Source organism: Paroedura picta, chromosome 7, assembly GCF_049243985.1.
Source record: "Paroedura picta isolate Pp20150507F chromosome 7, Ppicta_v3.0, whole genome shotgun sequence".
Classification (NCBI taxonomy): domain Eukaryota; kingdom Metazoa; phylum Chordata; class Lepidosauria; order Squamata; family Gekkonidae; genus Paroedura; species Paroedura picta.
In genome coordinates, this window is record NC_135375.1 from 104,384,814 (window position 1) to 104,401,066 (window position 16,253).

Below are 16,253 nucleotides of genomic sequence, written 5' to 3' on the forward strand. Positions count from 1 at the left end.
CTGACCTCATCAGACAGCCATCGACAGTGTAAGTATGTGACTCGACATAGGTGGCCATTGGGAGATTTCCTGTAAATTTGCAGGGTCATGCCTATATTATGTATTATAATCAGGCAGCTGGGACCAAATGTCTATTTTGTGTCTAATAATTTGTGTTTCTTTGTAAAATAAACAGACCGCAGCCTACAAAAGGAGACACAGCAATGCCATTACCTGGAGAAAAGGCTCCCACAAGCGTAAATCAGACGCCTACTGAGACCAGTGAATTTCCGCAGTTGCCTGAGGGCTTGGAGAAGAAGCCCGTTCTTCTTAAATTCAGTGCCAGGACTGATGGAATTGTTGTTGGAGCATCCCTCTTGCCATCCTTAAAATCAGAGTACAAGATGGGAAGAATGAGAAGCCACGGAAGGACAGGTAACTGTTCCAATGAGCTTCATGGATCTCTATTTAGGGAATATCACAAATATCATAGCACCATTAAAAGATTCCACTTGTAATATATCACATAACAATTCTACTTGTAATGGGTGCATTCAAAAGCACTGATGCTTCCAGTCAGTTTTTCCACGGCTTTCCTTTGACGACTCCCTTCTCTGAGCTCTATGTGTGACATGACAGGGATGCTTGGAGGAAACAGCAAAAGGCACAGGATTTGAAATATTTTAGTTAAGATTTTTAAAAAATTAGATGAGAATGAAGTGCAAAATTGAAATTATTATCAAATATTTATAATGCAACTATCAGTCAATAATTATTGCAGTTTGAAATGCGGCTGATGGTTACAGTCCAGAGCAACTCATGAGAAAATTTTCACGTGCAGCATTTTGGCTGTTGCCTTTTCCTAACAACAGCACTCCAATATTGCTAGGGAATTTCTTTAGAAACTTGAGAGGACAGCAAAGGCAATTCATAATGTGCCAGGTCTGGGGTTATGGGCCAGTTTAATGGGAAACCTTCCTAAATCCTGTTGGGTGCTTTTTATGTTTTTGCTTATGAGTAAAGAAATATGGATTCCTCATGGTTATGGTTCCATCTCTGAGGAACATCATATTAGACATCTTGTTCAATGAAAGAAAGATCCTCTTGTGGCGCAGAGTGGTAAGGCTGCCGCCATGAGGCTGGGAGTTCAATCCCAGCAGCCACCTCAGGGTTGACTCAGCCTTCCATCCTTCTGAGGTCGTTAAAATGAGTACCCAGCTTGCTGGGGGGTAAACAGTAATGACTGGGGAAGGCACTGGCAAACCACCCCGTATTGAGTCTGCCATGAAAACGCTAGAGGGCGTCACCCCAAGGGTCAGACATGACCTGGTGCTTGCACAGGGGATACCTTTACCTTTACCTTTTACCTTAATGCAAGAACTAATACTAGTGACTTTCTTTGGAGAATGTAGGAGAGCAGGACTCCCATTTTTTTGTAATTTTGAAAACCTTTAATACAAGTGTATATTATAATATTAAAAATCCATTTGCCATACATGTCAGCAGCAATTTTTTAAAAAAAGAACAGCCATGAAGGCGTATGAATAGTTCTCAGACTTTCCAACATGTTCACTGTGGTCTACATTTGCTAAAGTTTAACCACTATATCTTTGCCACGTATGAATCTTGCTGAAAATTTGGTTGGGGATTGGGATGAAACATTCCCTCCACACACAGGCAGTTTAACTGAGCAGCTTGAGCATCACTTGCAGAGAGAGCACAGGTAGCTTTGACCCAAGAAACAGAAGATAGGTGCCTATTTCTGTAGTTATTTGTATTGCTAATGTATGATACTAAATTTAGCCATATCTCCTGGTTTTGCAGGTGCACAAAAAAGGTTTACATTTGACTTGCCAAATCAAAGGCTGCCATGTACTTTTAAAGTCTCTGCAACTGATATGTCTTCCATCCCTCCGTCAGCCAGTCTTAACCTTCCTCCTGTAACCATGTCGGTTAAATGCATCATGGAGGAGCATGACAGCTATACAGATCAGACATGGAGTACAGATGAGCTATCGACTAAACAGGGTTATTATCTACAGGGAAATTCCTCGCGTTGCATTGCTGAGGTTTGTATTCAAGGCTGCCACTATCTTGGAAAGTTATTTTGTTATACATGAGTTTTAACATTTGTTTCTGCATAGAACAGTATTTTTGTTGTGATGCTATAAACATGGTCCTCAGCCTTTTGTATCTAACATTCCAGCAACTGTTCTGTCAGAGAACCTGGGTCCCACCATGCTTTTTCTGAGAAGGAAATGTATATGTTTACAGGCTGTTTGTTTTTATATTTATCCTTGGGAATGAACAAATTAATAGGTATAGAAATCCTGTGTCAGGCTGGTGGTGCCCATAATACAGCTTGAAAACCTCTGTTGTATTGTAAGACTGGAGCATACCTCTGCTGTTATCACGTAGATCTTTGCACACATTATCCTTAGGCATTTCCTTCAGATGCATACCAAGCCCTTGACTGTATTTCATGTGAGCTGATCAGGTAATCAAGATAGGACAGAATGTGTAGGGTGATTTTAAACTGTTTGTTTGGTTGGTTGATAATTTATTTATTATATTTTACCACCCTCTTCTTACAGCTCAGAGCAGTTTACATAACACAAGAACATGAACAAAATACAAACAGTAATAGAGACAGTAATCGAGGTGATCGAAATGGCTAAGCAACAACCAATAGTAACAATAACAGCAGTAATCATTGAACGTTAACATGTCAACTGTAACTGTAACCCCATAGATCGGTCAATGCAGAATTACTCCTTCTTGTATTTAATGGGCATATCTGAATGAGAAGAGGGGTTTTCAAACAATGATTTTTAGTTAATGTGAGGGAGTTATTAATTTGAATACGTAGTTCTAGAAGAATTTCAGGAAGCCCCGGTATCTTGGAGATGTTCAAAGGGCTAGAATGATCAAATATCTGCAGAATTCCTCAGAGAAGAGCCAGACCATAAAGATAACGGAGCCATCAAGGTTTTCTGAATTATTAATCTTGCTATTTATTATCATTTAGAAATCAGATGGTGGTCCGCAATGTGGTGATGTGCACCGTCTTCGAACGGTGGTGAAATGCAGCATTGCCAAATCACAGGCTCTTCAGAGTGCCCCAAGAGGGCTGAAAACAAATAATGCTGCAGTATTGAAAGTTGGTGCTCTCAGTATCAACATTCCTCAACATCCAGCTGCCCTTCACAGCATGACGGTCCGGAGTTCTCATCAGCTTCCAAAACAGATCTCTGACCTCATCAGACAGCCATCGACAGTGTAAGTATGTGACTCGACATAGGTGGCCATTGGGAGATTTCCTGTAAATTTGCAGGGTCATGCCTATATTATGTATTATAATCAGGCAGCTGGGACCAAATGTCTATTTTGTGTCTAATAATTTGTGTTTCTTTGTAAAATAAACAGACCGCAGCCTACAAAAGGAGACACAGCAATGCCATTACCTGGAGAAAAGGCTCCCACAAGCGTAAATCAGACGCCTACTGAGACCAGTGAATTTCCGCAGTTGCCTGAGGGCTTGGAGAAGAAGCCCGTTCTTCTTAAATTCAGTGCCAGGACTGATGGAATTGTTGTTGGAGCATCCCTCTTGCCATCCTTAAAATCAGAGTACAAGATGGGAAGAATGAGAAGCCACGGAAGGACAGGTAACTGTTCCAATGAGCTTCATGGATCTCTATTTAGGGAATATCACAAATATCATAGCACCATTAAAAGATTCCACTTGTAATATATCACATAACAATTCTACTTGTAATGGGTGCATTCAAAAGCACTGATGCTTCCAGTCAGTTTTTCCACGGCTTTCCTTTGACGACTCCCTTCTCTGAGCTCTATGTGTGACATGACAGGGATGCTTGGAGGAAACAGCAAAAGGCACAGGATTTGAAATATTTTAGTTAAGATTTTTAAAAAATTAGATGAGAATGAAGTGCAAAATTGAAATTATTATCAAATATTTATAATGCAACTATCAGTCAATAATTATTGCAGTTTGAAATGCGGCTGATGGTTACAGTCCAGAGCAACTCATGAGAAAATTTTCACGTGCAGCATTTTGGCTGTTGCCTTTTCCTAACAACAGCACTCCAATATTGCTAGGGAATTTCTTTAGAAACTTGAGAGGACAGCAAAGGCAATTCATAATGTGCCAGGTCTGGGGTTATGGGCCAGTTTAATGGGAAACCTTCCTAAATCCTGTTGGGTGCTTTTTATGTTTTTGCTTATGAGTAAAGAAATATGGATTCCTCATGGTTATGGTTCCATCTCTGAGGAACATCATATTAGACATCTTGTTCAATGAAAGAAAGATCCTCTTGTGGCGCAGAGTGGTAAGGCTGCCGCCATGAGGCTGGGAGTTCAATCCCAGCAGCCACCTCAGGGTTGACTCAGCCTTCCATCCTTCTGAGGTCGTTAAAATGAGTACCCAGCTTGCTGGGGGGTAAACAGTAATGACTGGGGAAGGCACTGGCAAACCACCCCGTATTGAGTCTGCCATGAAAACGCTAGAGGGCGTCACCCCAAGGGTCAGACATGACCTGGTGCTTGCACAGGGGATACCTTTACCTTTACCTTTTACCTTAATGCAAGAACTAATACTAGTGACTTTCTTTGGAGAATGTAGGAGAGCAGGACTCCCATTTTTTTGTAATTTTGAAAACCTTTAATACAAGTGTATATTATAATATTAAAAATCCATTTGCCATACATGTCAGCAGCAATTTTTTAAAAAAAGAACAGCCATGAAGGCGTATGAATAGTTCTCAGACTTTCCAACATGTTCACTGTGGTCTACATTTGCTAAAGTTTAACCACTATATCTTTGCCACGTATGAATCTTGCTGAAAATTTGGTTGGGGATTGGGATGAAACATTCCCTCCACACACAGGCAGTTTAACTGAGCAGCTTGAGCATCACTTGCAGAGAGAGCACAGGTAGCTTTGACCCAAGAAACAGAAGATAGGTGCCTATTTCTGTAGTTATTTGTATTGCTAATGTATGATACTAAATTTAGCCATATCTCCTGGTTTTGCAGGTGCACAAAAAAGGTTTACATTTGACTTGCCAAATCAAAGGCTGCCATGTACTTTTAAAGTCTCTGCAACTGATATGTCTTCCATCCCTCCGTCAGCCAGTCTTAACCTTCCTCCTGTAACCATGTCGGTTAAATGCATCATGGAGGAGCATGACAGCTATACAGATCAGACATGGAGTACAGATGAGCTATCGACTAAACAGGGTTATTATCTACAGGGAAATTCCTCGCGTTGCATTGCTGAGGTTTGTATTCAAGGCTGCCACTATCTTGGAAAGTTATTTTGTTATACATGAGTTTTAACATTTGTTTCTGCATAGAACAGTATTTTTGTTGTGATGCTATAAACATGGTCCTCAGCCTTTTGTATCTAACATTCCAGCAACTGTTCTGTCAGAGAACCTGGGTCCCACCATGCTTTTTCTGAGAAGGAAATGTATATGTTTACAGGCTGTTTGTTTTTATATTTATCCTTGGGAATGAACAAATTAATAGGTATAGAAATCCTGTGTCAGGCTGGTGGTGCCCATAATACAGCTTGAAAACCTCTGTTGTATTGTAAGACTGGAGCATACCTCTGCTGTTATCACGTAGATCTTTGCACACATTATCCTTAGGCATTTCCTTCAGATGCATACCAAGCCCTTGACTGTATTTCATGTGAGCTGATCAGGTAATCAAGATAGGACAGAATGTGTAGGGTGATTTTAAACTGTTTGTTTGGTTGGTTGATAATTTATTTATTATATTTTACCACCCTCTTCTTACAGCTCAGAGCAGTTTACATAACACAAGAACATGAACAAAATACAAACAGTAATAGAGACAGTAATCGAGGTGATCGAAATGGCTAAGCAACAACCAATAGTAACAATAACAGCAGTAATCATTGAACGTTAACATGTAAACTGTAACTGTAACCCCATAGATCGGTCAATGCAGAATTGCTCCTTCTTGTATTTAATGGGCATATCTGAATGAGAAGAGGGGTTTTCAAACAATGATTTTTAGTTAATGTGAGGGAGTTAGTAATTGGAATACGTAGTTCTAGAAGAATTTCAGGAAGAACAGGTATCTTGGAAACGTTCAAAGGGTTAGAATGATCAAATATCTGCAGAATTCCTCAAAGAAGAGCCAGACCATAAAGATAACCGAGACATCAAGGTTTTCTGAATTATTAATCTTGCTATTTATTATCATTTAGAAATCAGATGGTGGTCCACAATGTAGTGATGTCCACCGTCTTAGAACGGTGGTGAAATGCAGCATTGCCAAATCACAGGCTCTTTCCAGAGCCCAAAGAGGGCTGAAAACAAATAATGCTGCAGTCTTCAAAGTCGGTGCTCTCAGTATCAACATTCCTCAACATCCGGCTACCCTTCACAGCATGACGATGCCGAGTTCTCATCAGCTTTCAAAACAGATCTCTGACCGCATCAGACAGCCATCGACAGTGTAAGTATTTGACTCGACATAGGTTGCCATTGGGAGATTTCCTGTAAATTTGCATGGTCATGCCTATATTATGGATTATAATCAGGCAACTGGGACCCAATGTCTATTGTGTGTCTAATAATTTGTGTTTCTTTGTAATATAAACAGACCGGAGCCTACAAAAGAAGACACTGCAACACCATTACCTGCAGAAAAGATGCCTACAAGCGTAAACCAGATGCCTATTGAAACCAATGAATTTCCACAGTTGCCTGAGGGCTTGGAAAAGAAGCCCATTCTTCTTAAATTCAGTGCCAGGACTGATGGAATTCCTATTGGAGCAGCCCTCTTGCCATCCTTAAAAGCAGAGTACAAGATGGGAAGAATGAGAAGCCATGGAAGGACAGGTAACTGTTCCAATGAGCTTCATAGATCTCTATTTAGGGAATATCACAAATATCATGGCATCATTAAAAGATTCCACTTGTAATATATCTCATAATAATTCTACTTGTAATGGGGACATTCAAAAGCATTGATGCTTTTAAGGAACTGAAACTGTAAAATTGCTGTAAAATTGCATGCTGAATTTGTAAAACATTACATATTAGTTCCTTAAAAATTAAATGAGAATAAAGTACAAAATTTAAATTATTCTCAAATATTTATAATGTAACTATCAGTCAATAATTATTGCAGTTTGAAATGCGGCTGATGGTTACAGTCCAGAGCAACTCATGACAAAATTTTCACGTACAGCATTTTGGCTGTTGTCATTTCCTAACAACAGCACTCCAATATTGCTAGGGAATTTCTTTAGAAACTTGAGAGGACAGCAAAAACAATTCATAATGTGCCAGGTCTCGGGGAATGGGCCAGTTTAATGGGAAACCTTCCTAAATCCTGTTGGGTGCTTTTTATGTTTTTGCTTATGAGTAAAGAAATGTGGATTCCTCCTGGTTATGGTTCCATCTCTGAGGAACATCATATTAGACATCTTGTTTAATGCAAGAACTAATACTAGTGGCTTTCTTTGGAGAATGTAGGAGGGCAGGACTCCCATTCATTGTAATTTTGAAAACATTTTACTGTAACTGTATATTATAATATTAAAAATCCCTTCGCCATACATGTCAGCAGCATTTTTTTAAAAAAAGAACAGCCATGAAGGCATATGAATAGTTCTCAGAATTTCCAACATGTTCACTGTGGTCTACATTTGCTAAAGTTTAAGCACTATATCTTTGCCACGTATGAATCTTGGTGAAAATTTTGTTGGGGTTTGGGATGAAAAATTCCCTCCACACCCAGGCAGTTTAACTGAGCAGCTTGAGCATCACTTGCAGAGAGAGAACAGGTAGCTTTGACCCATGAAGCAGAAGATAGGTGGCTATTTCTGTAGTTATTTGTATTGCTAATGTATGATACTAAATTTAGCCATATCTCCTGGTTTTGCAGGTGCACAAACAAGGTTTACATTTGAATTGCCAAATCACAGGCTGCGATGTACTTTTAAAGTCTCTGCAACTGATATGTCTTCCATCCCTCCGTCAGCCAGTCTTAACCTTCCTCCTGTAACCATGTCGGTTAAATGCATCATGGAGGAGCATGACAGCTATACAGATCAGACGTGGAGTATAGATGAGATACCGACTAAACAGGGTTATTATCTACAGGGAAATTCCTCGCGTTGCATTGCTGAGGTTTGTATTCAAGACTGCCACTATCTTGGAAAGTTATTTTATTATACGTGAGTTTTAACATTTGTTTCTGCATAGAACAGTATTTTTGTTGTGATGCTATAAACATGGTCCTCAGCCTTTTGTATCTAACATTCCAGCAACTGTTCTGTCAGAGAACCTGGGTCCCACCATGCTTTTTCTGAGAAGGAAATGTATATGTTTACAGGCTGTTTGTTATTATATTTATCATTGGGAATGAACAAATTAATAGTTATAGAAATCCTGTGTCAGGCTGGTGGTGCACATAATACAGCTTGTAAACCTCTGCTGTATTGTAAGACTGGAGCATACCTCTGCTGTTATCACGTAGATCTTTGCACACATTTTCCTTAGGCATTTCATTCTCATGCATACCAATCCCTTGACTATATTTCATGTGAGCTGATCAGGTAATCAAGATTTGACAGAATGTGTAGGGTGATTTCAAACTATTTGTTTGTTTGTTTGTTTGTTTGTTTGTTTGTTTTACCGCCCTCTTCTTACAGCTCAGGGCAGTTTACATAACACAAGAACATGAACAAAATAAAAACAATAATAGAGACAGTAGGTGATAGAAATGGCTAAGCAACAACCAATAGTAACAATAACAGCAGTTATCATTGAACGTTAACATATCAACTGTAACTGTAACCCCATAGATCGGTCAATTCAGAATTGCTCCTTCTTGTATTTAATGGGTATATCTGAATGAGAAGAGGGGTTTTCAAACAATAATTTTCAGTTAATGTGAGGGAGTTAGTAATTTGAATACGTAGTTCTAGAAGAATTTCAGGAAGCCCCGGTATCTTAGAAATGTTCAAAGGGCTAGAATGATCAAATATCTGCAGAATTCCTCCGAGAAGAGCCAGACCATAAAGATAACGGAGACATCAAGGTTTTCTGAATTATTAATCTTGCTATTTATTATCATTTAGAAATCAGATGGTGGTCCGCAATGTGGTGATGTCCACCGTCTTCGAACAGTGGTGAAATCCAGCATTGCCAAATCACAGGCTCTTCACAGTGCCCAAAGAGGGCTGAAAACAAATAATGCTGCAATATTCAATGTTGGTGCTCTCAGTATCAACATTCCTCAACATCCAGCTACCCTTCACAGCATTACGGTGCAGAGTTCTCATCAGCTTTCAAAACAGATCTCTGACCTCATCAGACAGCCATTGACAGTGTAAGTATTTGACTCGACATAGGTGGCCATTGGGAGATTTCCTGTAAATTTATATTATGTATTATAATCAGGCAGCTGGGACCCAATGTCTATTGTGTGTCTAATAGTTTGTGTTTCTTTGTCATATAAACAGACCACAGCCTACAAAAGAAGACACTGCAACACCATTACCTGCAGAAAAAACACCTACAAGCGTAAACCAGACGCCTATTCAAACCAGTGCATTTCCGCAGTTGCCTGAGGGCTTGGAGAAGAAGCCCATTCTTCTTAAATTCAGTGCCAGGATTGATGGAATTGCTACTGGAGCATCCCTCTTGCCATCCTTAAAAGCAGAGTACAAGATGGGAAGAATTAGAAGCCATGGAAGGACAGGTAACTGTTCCAATGAGCTTCATGGATCTCTATTTAGGGAATATCACAAATATCATGGCATCATTAAAAGATTCCACTTGTAATATATCACATAACAATTCTACTTGCAATGGGTACATTCAAAAGCACTGATGCTTCCAGTCAGTTTTTCCACGGCTTTCCTTTGACGACTCCCTTCTCTGAGCTCTGTGTGTGACATGACAGGGATGCTTGGAGGAGACAGGAAAAGGCACAGGTTTTGAAATATTTTAGTTAAGATTTTTAAAAAATTAGATGAGAATGAAGTGCAAAATTTAAATTATTCTCAAATATTTATAACGTAACTATCAGTCAATAATTATTGCAGTTTGAAATGCGGCTTATGGTTACAGTCCAGAGCAACTCATGAGAAAATTTTCACGTACAGCATTTTGGCTGTTGTCATTTCCTAACAACAGCACTCCAATATTGCTAGGGAATTTCTTTAGACACTTGAGAGGACAGCAAAAACAATTCATAATGTGCCAGGTCTCGGGGAATGGGCCAGTTTAATGGGAAACCTTCCTAAATCCTGTCGGGTGCTTTTTATGTTTTTGCTTATGAGTAAAGAAATATGGATTCCTCATGGTTATGGTTCCATCTCTGAGGAACATCATATTAGACATCTTGTTCAATGCAAGAACTACTACTAGTGGCTTTCTTTGGAGAATGTAGGAGGGCAGGACTCCCATTTTTTGTAATTTTGAAAACCTTTTGCTATAAGTGTATATTATAATATTAAAAATTCCTTTGCCATACATCTCAGCAGCAATTTTAAGAAAAAAGAACAGCCATGAAGGCATATGATTAGTTCTCAGAATTTCCAACATGTTCACTGTGGTCTACATTTGCTAAAGTTTAACCACTATATCTTTGCCCCACATATGAATCTTGGTGAAAATTTGATTGGGGTTTGGGATGAAACATTCCCTCCACACAGAGGCAGTTTAACTGAGTAGCTTGAGCATCACTTGCAGAGAGAGAACAGGTAGCTTTGACCCATGGAGCAGAAGATAGGTGGCTACAGGGGCCCTTGTGAGGAAGCGCGCCTGCCTATCCTGGATGGTGTGCAGCACTCTATGGCTCACTGTACCAGGAACCTAGGCGTGATTCTGGACACTTGGAAGTGTCCTCACAATGGAAGCCCAGATCACAAAAGTAGCGCGGCTGGCATTCTACCACCTCCACCAAGCCAAGCTACTAGCGCCCTACCTGGCCCCAGAAAACCTAGCCACAGTGATCCATGCGACGGTCACCTCTAGACTGGACTTTTGTTACTTGCTCTACACAGGCCTGCCCTTAGTCTTGACCCAGAAGCTACAGCTGGTTCAAAATGCAGCGGCCAGGATCATCACTGCAACACCGTGGAGATCCCACATCCGGCCCATTCTCCATCAACTGCAGTGGTTGCCAGTTGAATTTTGGATCAGACTAAAGGTTCTGGTAATTACCTTCAAGGTCATATGTGGTCAGGGCCCAGTGTACCTGAGGGACCGCCTCCCTGCCTATGCCCCCCAAAGAGCCCTACACTCCGCCACCACCAACCAGCTGGTGATCCCTGACCCTAAAGAGGTCTCCCTGGCCTCAACCAGGGCCAGAGCCTTCTCTGTCCTGGCCCCCACCTGGTGGAATGAGCTCCTGGGCAAGATCAGGGCCCTGACGGAGCTTAAACATTTCCGCAGGGCCTGCAAGGAGGAGCTCTTCCGCCAGGCATTTGGTTGAGACCAGATATATATAACCAACAGCAAACAAAGGGCCCCTGCTTCCCGCCCCCCGCAGAACACCACCTATACACTCTGGACCTGTTTGTATGTTGCAACGTTGTATTGTTTATTGGTTACACAATTATAATGTTATATGTTTACAATTATGTTATTATTGCACCGTTACCCAAATGTTTTATAAGACTGTTCCATGTAATGTTCTTGTGTTATTATGTAAACCGCCCTGAGCCCCCGGGGAGGGCGGTATATAAATATAATAATTAAAAATAAATATTTCTGTAGTGGTTTGTATTGCTAATGTATGATACTAAATTTAGCCATATCTCCTGGTTTTGCAGGTGCACTAAAAAGGTTTACATTTGAATTGTCAGATCACAGGCTGCGATGTACTTTTAAAGTCTCTGCAACTGATATGTCTTCCATCCCTCCGTCAGCCAGTCTTAACCTTCCTCCTGTAACCATGTCGGTTAAATGCATCATGGAGGAGCATGACAGCTATACAGATCAGACATGGAGTATAGATGAGATACCGACTAAACAGGGTTATTATCTACAGGGAAATTCCTCGCGTTGCGTTGCTGAGGTTTGTATTCAAGATTGACACTATCTTGGAAAGTTATTTTATTATGCATGAGTTTTAACATTTGTTTCTGCATAGAACAGTATTTTTGTTGTGATGCTATAAACATGGTCCTCAGCCTTTTGTATCTAACATTCCAGCAACTGTTCTGTCAGAGAACCTGGGTCCCACCATGCTTTTCCTGAGAAGGAAATGTATATGTTTACAGGCTGTTTGTTATTATATTAATCATTGGGAATGAACAAATTAATAGTTATAGAGATCCTGTGTCAGGCTGGTGGTGCACATAATACAGCTTGAAATCCTCTGCTGTATTGTAAGAGTGGAGCAGACCTCTGCTGTTATCATGTAGATCTTTGTACACATTATCCTTAGATATTTCATTCTCATGCATACCAAGCCCTGGACTATATTTCATGTGAGCTGATGAGGTAATCAAGATTGGACAGAATGTGTAGAGTGATTTTAAACTATTTGTTTGTTTGTTTATTTATTAATTATATTTTACCACCCTCTTCTTACAGCTCAGGGCAGTTTACATAACACAAGAACATGAACACAATGAAAACAATAATAGAGACTGTAGTCGAGGTGATAGAAATGGCTAAGTAACAACCAATAGTAACAATAACAGCAGTAATCATTGAACGTTAACATGTCAACTGTAACTGTAACCCCATAGATCGGTCAATGCAGAATTGCTCCTTCTTGTATTCAATGGGCATATCTGAATGACAAGAGGGGTTTTCAAACAATAATTTTTAGTTAATGTGAGGGAGTTAGTAATTGGAATACGTAGTTCTAGAAGAATTTCAGGAAGCCCCGATATCTTGGAAATGTTCAAAGGGCAAGAATGATCAAATATCTGCAGAATTCCTCAGAGAAGAGCCAGACCATAAAGATAACGGAGACATCAAGGTTTTCTGAATTATTAATCTTGCTATTTATTATCATTTAGAAATCAGATGGTGGTCCACAATGTGGTGATGTCCTCCATCTTCGAACGGTGGTGAAATGCAGCATTGCCAAATCACAGGCTTTTTCCAGGGCCCCAAGAGGGCTGAAAACAAATAATGCTGCAGTATTCAAAGTTGATGCTCTCAGTATCAACATTCCTCAACATCCAGCTGCCCTTCACAGCATGACGGTCCGGAGTTCTCATCATCTTTCAAAACAGATCTCTGACCTCATCAGACAGCCATTGACAGCGTAAGTATTTGACTCTACTTAGGTTGTCATTGGGAGATTTCCTGTAAATTTGCATGGTCATGCCTATATTATGTATTCTAATCAGGCAGCTGGGACCCAATGTCTATTGTGTGTCTAATAATTTGTGTTTCTTTGTAATATAAACAGACCGCAGCCTACAAAAGAAGACACTGCAACGACATTACCTGCAGAAAACATGCCTACAAGCGTAAACCAGACGCCTATTGAGACCAGTGAATTTCCGCAGTTGCCTGAGGGCTTGGAGAAGAAGCCCATTGTTCTTAAATTCAGTGCCATGACTGATGGAATTGCTATTGGAGCAGCCCTCTTGCCATCCTTAAAAGCAGAGTACAAGATGGGAAGAATGAGAAGCCATGGAAGGACAGGTAACTGTTCCAATGAGCTTCATAGATCTATATTTAGGGAATATCACAAATTATTATTATTAGTAGTAGTATTAGTAGTAGTATTAGTTTTAGTATTTTTAGATTTATTTCCCGCCTTTCCCGACAGGCTCAAGGTGGGTCACAACAACTAACCCCATTAAAATCCCCATTAAAACATCAATCTACTAACATGCCGGCTAAAAATCCCATCCCTCCCTCAATTATTAAAGAGGTGAAGAGGAAAGGATAGGGGATGGAAAGGAAAGGAAAGGATGATCATGTCATCATTAAAAGATTCCACTCCCTTCTCTGAGCTCTGTGTGTGACATGACAAGGATGCTTGGAGGAGACAGGAAAAGGCACAGGTTTTGAAATATTTTAGTTAATATTTTTAAAAAATTAAATGAGAATAAAGTGCAAAATTTAAATTATTCTCAAATATTTATAATGTAACTATCAGTCAATAATTATTGCGGTTTGAAATGCGGCTTATGGTTACAGTCCAGAGCAACTCATGACAAAATTTTGATTTACAGCATTTAGGCTGTTGTCATTTCCTAACAACAGCACTCCAATATTGCTAGGGAATTTCTTTAGAAACTTGAGAGGACAGCAAAAACAATTCATAATGTGCCAGGTCTCGGGGAATGGGCCAGTTTAATGGGAAACCCTCCTAAATCCTGTCGGGTGCTTTTTATGTTTTTGCATATGAGTAAAGAAATATGGATTCCTCATGGTTATGGTTCCATCTCTGAGGAACATCATATTAGACATCTTGTTTAATGCAAGAACTAATACTAGTGGCTTTCTTTGGACAATGTAAGAGGGCAGGACTCCCATTCTTTGTAATTTTGAAAACCTTTTACTATAACTGTATATTATAATATTAAAAATTCCTTCGCCATACATGTCAGCAGCTATTTTTTTTTAAAAAGAACAGCCATGAAGGCATATGAATAGTTCTCAGAATTTCCATCATGTTCACTGTGGTCTACATTTGCTAAAGTTTAACCACTATATCTTTGCCACGTATGAATCTTGGTGAAAATTTGGTTGGGGTTTGGAATGAAAAATTCCCTCCACACCCAGGCAGTTTAACTGAGCAGCTTGAGCATCACTTGCAGAGAGAGAACAGGTAGCTTTGACCCATGAAGCAGAAGATAGGTGGCTATTTCTGTAGTGATTTGTAATGCTAATGTGTCAAAATAAATTTAGCCATATCTCCTGGTTTTGCAGGTGCACAAACAAGGTTTACGTTTGAATTGCCAAATCCCAGGCTGCGATATACTATTATAGTCTCTGCCACTGATATGTCTTCCATCCCTCCGTCAGCCAGTCTTAACCTTCCTCCTGTAACCATGTCGGTTAAATGCATCATGGAGGAGCATGACAGCTATACAGATCAGACATGGAGTATAGATGAGCTACCGACTAAACAGGGTTATTACCTACAGGGAAATTCCTCGCGTTGCATTGCTGAGGTTTGTATTCAAGACTGCCACTATCTTGGAAAGTTATTTTATTATAGATGAGTTTTAACATTTGTTTCTGCATAGAACAGTATTTTTGTTGTGATGCTTTAAACATGGTCCTCAGCCTTTGGTATCTAACATTCCAGCAACTGTTCTGTCAGAGACCCTGGGTCCCACCATGCTTTTTCTGAGAAGGAAATGTATATGTTTACAGGCTGTTTGTTATTATATTTATCATTGGGAATGAACAAATTGTTATAGAAATCCTGTGTCAGGCTGGTGGTGCCCATAATACAGCTTGAAAACCTCTGCTGTATTGTAAGACTGGAGCAGACCTCTGCTGTTATCACGTAGATCTTTGCACACATTTTCCTTAGTCATTTCATTCTGATGCATACCAAGCCCTGGACTATCTGTCATGTGAGCTGATGAGGTAATCAAGATTTGACAGAATGTGTAGGCTGATTTTAAACTATTTGTTTGTTTGTTTATTTATTATATTATATTTTATCACCCTCTTCTTACAGCTCAGGGCTGTTTACATAACACAAGAACATGAACAAAATAAAAACAATAATAGAGACAGTAGTCGAGTTGATAGAAATGGCTCAGTAACAACCAATAGGAACAATAACAGCAGTAATCATTGAACGTTAACATATCAACTGTAACTGTAACCCCATAGATCGGTCAATGCAGTATTGTTCCTTCTTGTATTTAATGGGCACATCTGAATGAGAAGAAGGGTTTTCAAACAATAATTTTTAGTTAATGTGAGGGAGTTAGTAATTGGAATACGTAGTTCTAGAAGAATTTCAGGAAGAACAGGTATCTTGGAAACGTTCAAAGGGCTAGAATGATCAAATATCTGCAGAATTCCTCAGAGAAGAGCCAGACCATAAAGATAACGGAGACATCAAGGTTTTCTGAATTATTAATCTTGCTATTTATTATCATTTAGAAATCAGATGGTGGTCCGCAATGTGGTGATGTCCACCGTCTTAGAACGGTGGTGAAATGCAGCATTGCCAAATCACAGGCTCTTCAGAGTGCCCAAAGAGGGCTGAAAACAAATAATGCTGCAGTCTTCAAAGTTGGTGCTCTCAGTATCAACATTC